The 4,332-nt window shown below is 35.4% G+C and overlaps 1 non-coding gene across 1 annotated transcript; it reads left to right on the top strand.

Annotated features, from left to right (window-relative positions):
- The first annotated feature begins 657 nt into the window (after nucleotides 1-657).
- On the top strand, nucleotides 658-764 carry LOC139856687 (small nucleolar RNA R71). The gene has a single exon (XR_011762152.1). It is a non-coding gene; the product is annotated as a small nucleolar RNA R71 (small nucleolar RNA).
- The last annotated feature ends 3,568 nt before the right edge of the window (nucleotides 765-4,332 follow it).

Below are 4,332 nucleotides of genomic sequence, written 5' to 3' on the forward strand. Positions count from 1 at the left end.
GTTTGAGTTTCAATAAATTGTGTTTGAGATTCAACTAGCTTAAATACCACTTCTTTCAGATTTGACTTTTTCTCTTCGGTTTGTTGTGGTGGTTTATACAAGCCATGTCTTTGTTGATTGAAAGTGTTGTTTTGAGTTGGTTGGTTATTCGTACCTTGTTGGTTGTACGAGTTATTGTTGGTTCCATTTGGATTGTAAAGAATGTTTTGATTTCGATTGAAGTTTAGCCTTGGCGGTTGATAATTATTCTGATAACTATTTTCCAGCCTTTGGTTCATGTAGACAACATTCTCACGTTGTTCCATCGTTTGTTCAATGTGACAGTCTTTCATTAAGTGTGGTCCACCGCATTGCTCACAACTGATTCGTATTGCGTGAATATCTTTATTCATCTTTTCCATTCGTCTCTCGAAAGCATCTATTTTTGCGGAAACGGAATCAAAGTTATGGCTAGAATCGGCTCTAGCCGCTTTAGATGAACGATATATATCTTTCTCTTGGTGCCACTCATGAGAGTGGGAGGCTGTGTTATCAATATTTTTGTAAGCTTCAGTTGCGGTTTTCTTCATAATGGAACCACCAGCTGTTATGTCGATGTCTTTTCTTGTAGCAACATTGACACCTTGGTAAAATATTTGTACTATTTGATAAGTGTCTAAACCATGTTGAGGACATCCTCTCAACATCCTTCCGAATCTTGTCCATGCCTCATATAATGTTTCATTTGGCTTTTGCGCGAACGTAACAATTTCTCCTTGAAGTCTCACGGCTTTAGATGCCGGAAAGAATCTTTGAAGAAAATTTTCAACTAAGACATCCCATGTGTCAATCGCCCCTTCAGGTAACGATTCTAACCAATCTTTGGCTTCTCCCTTTAAAGTCCAGGGAAATAACATGAGATAGATCTGCTCATCTTCCACTTCTCGGATTTTGAATAGTGTACAAATTCTTTTAAACGTACGAAGATGTTCGTTGGGATCTTCTTTTGGCGTACCACTATATTGGCACTGATTAGTTACCATATGTAGAATTTTTCCTTTGATTTCATAATCTGGAGCATTAACTTCTGGCTTAATAATGGCGTGACCTTGGCCCGTGCGTTTAGCTCTCATTCGATCTTCCATACTTAGAGGTTCCGTTACTTCCATAATTGAATTCGTTGAATACGAATCACTAGAGGACTCTGATTTAACGGTTTGTGGTTCAGGATCTTGGAATTGTCCTTGAATATCCTCCAGTTTCTTAGTTGTGAAATCGGGTTCAAAAGATGGATTGTCGGAAATTTGAATTGGAGTATTTGTTCGACTAGATGATGATTCTAAAGAAAAATCAACGGCGACAATATTTGCTAAATGTCTTGATCGAGTTACAGGTGGTGAACGTATAAAAGGTAGTGAACGTCTTGCTCGGTGCATTCACTGAATATCCTATTAGTTTTTAAAAGGAAAGAAAAATTATAATAAGTTATCCAATCAATAGACTTTTCTGATTTTGCCCACGTTTCGAATAGCCAAAAGATGCAGCAGAGGGGCAGGATTCGTTTGGTCTCAATATAATTGAGTACTGTTTGGCTCCAATAACCCGGTCCACGTACAAATCCAACTATTACTACGAACCAGAAAATTTTGATGTCTATCAATTTAACCACTTAAAATAAATTTTCGTAATTTTAAGAAATTTAGAGAAGAAGTAGAAAAAATTCTAAGTCCTAAAAACTAGAATGGCGAGAAATAAGAAAGAAATAGATTGCGCGTCGAAAAATGTCGAAAAATAAAAGGTCGAAAAATAGGCGTCGAAAAATAAAAATAAGAAAGTAGCGCGAAAAACGGCGTCGCAAAATTCTAAAGCACCTAAATCTTAGTCTAAGGAATAAGCACTTAAGGGATTTTACGGCAAACCTAAAAATTCTAGATGGGGATTCGAATTGTAACAAGGTTTTAATACTTTGTTTAATGAATACACCAGGTTATCGACTGCGTGTAAACCAAGGTTTTACTACTTTGTTAACAATTACACCAATTACCTTTGAATGTAATTTCACCCCTGTTTTAATTATTCTAGTGGCTATTAATCCATTCCCGTGTCCGGTTAAATGAACGATTATTCGTACATATAAATACCCCGCCCATCGTGTCCGATCGAGTGTATATGGTAATTTATAGGGACGCCCAATTGTAAATCTTTATATTAACATTAACAAACTTTCATTTAGTTAAACAAATATAAAGCCCATTAATAGCCCATAGTCTAGTTTCCACAAGTGTCGTTCTTTTGTCCAAACCCCAATTATGGTACAAAGCCCAATTACCCAATTTTAGTAATTAGCCCAACATCATGATTACTTCGTTTTAAATAAGCATAATAATAACTTAGCTACGAGACATTAATATAAAAAGGTTGAACATAACTTACAATGATTAAAAATAGCGTAGCGTTACACGGACAGAATTTCGACTTACACCCTTACAACATTCGCTAACATACCCTTATTATTAGGATTTAAAATTAAAATTAAAATTAAAATATAAATTATATATATATATATCGTATATATTGAGAGAGATAGAGAAATAAGATATCAAATTTGATCAGAATTCGGTTTGCTTTATAGCCAGGGTTGAATTTTGGGGCTCCGCGACTCGCGGCAAAAACCCCTTCAAACTCCGCGAGTCGCGGAGGATGTATTTACAGCTCACACCCTTGGAGTTTCTTGCTGCCGACGGTTTTAATAATATATATATAATATATATATAATTAATATAATTAATTATATATTATATTATATTTATATACATAGTTAACTTGTAATTTTTAGTCCGTTGCGTCGAGCGTTAAGAGTTGACTCTGGTCCCGGTTCCGGATTTTCGAACGTCCTTGCGTACAATTTAATATCTTGTACTTTGCATTTTGAATCTTGTACTCTTGTAATTTCGAGAGGTTTCTTATCAATAATTGGAACCTTTTTGATTGTCTTTTGTACTTTTGAGCTTTTTGGTCGTTTGCGTCTTCAATTCGTCGAATCTGTCTTTTGTCTTCACCTTTTATTATTTAAACGAATATCACTTGTAAATAGAACAATTGCAACTAAAAGCTTGTCTTTCTTGAGGAATAATGCTATGAAATATATGTTCGTTTTTAGCATTATCAAATATTCCCACACTTGAGCGTTGCTTGTCCTCAAGCAATATTGTCTTGAAATACTAGAATCACTTCTTTATTCTTCACACTTTGTACATCAGTGATTTCTATATGGCGGTATAAACAATGGTAGTAACGATATGGTTTACAGTCCCACATGACTATAAAAATTTAGATCCATTAAGGAAATTGGATCTTTATGAAAACATTTGATCTTTTGAAATCTAGTTTTTACCCTAGATAAGTTTTCCGGAATAACCCTTTACCGGTGTTTGCAAAATATTTTTGTGGGTTTGGTGGGTTTCAGATTTGAAAATTTTAGCTCAAAACTTGCGGTTTTGTGTCACCCACTTGCTAACCTTGTATTTGGAAAGCAACACGTCCAGTTTACTTGTTCCGTATATTACCTTTCGGCAAACTACCGTCCGGTTGTAAAGGAAAGCGTTGAACAAGCAACTGTTAAGGCAATGTCCCGTGACATGCTTTTGATTATGGTCTATAACGTGTCGGACGCAATTACTATCCTTGGTAGGAGCAATAGTAAAGCTCACCCTTATAATTTTTCGGTATGGCACAAGGTCCTGTCTTTGACCACTATGCAACCACCGTTCTTACGGTTGACACCCGATTTAGTTCAGGTGACCTAATGAATTCCAGGTGAATTCCTAGGATTTTACGTTCAATGGTAATGAACGCATTGAAAATAGGGTTTTCAGAAAACAAATCGGTTTATAATTTTGATCAAAATATTTTCTCGTTCAAGCTCGAGTTTAGATATCATTGAATTCCATGAGTTTGTAATTCTCAATCTTTAAGGTCAATCTCTAGGATTGAGTAATATCAGTCCTAGTTTCCATGAGAAGGATTTATCTCGTACAATGGGGGGGGCACCATGCAAATTAGCTGGATAAGACTAATGAATCAGATCCCCAGAAAGGATAATCTCCTTAAAGATTAAAAATCAGCTTTTAAGACTGATATTACTCAATCCTAGAGATTGACCTTAAAGATTGAGAATTCAAACTCATGGAATTCAATGATATCTAAACTCGAGCTTAAACGAGAAAATATTTTGATCAAAATTACAAACCGATTTGTTTTCTGAAAACCCTATTTTCAATGCGTTCATTACCATTGAACGTAAAATCCTAGGAATTCACCTGGAATTCATTAGGTCACCTGAACTAAATCGGG

Source organism: Rutidosis leptorrhynchoides, chromosome 6, assembly GCF_046630445.1.
Source record: "Rutidosis leptorrhynchoides isolate AG116_Rl617_1_P2 chromosome 6, CSIRO_AGI_Rlap_v1, whole genome shotgun sequence".
NCBI lineage: Eukaryota > Viridiplantae > Streptophyta > Magnoliopsida > Asterales > Asteraceae > Rutidosis > Rutidosis leptorrhynchoides.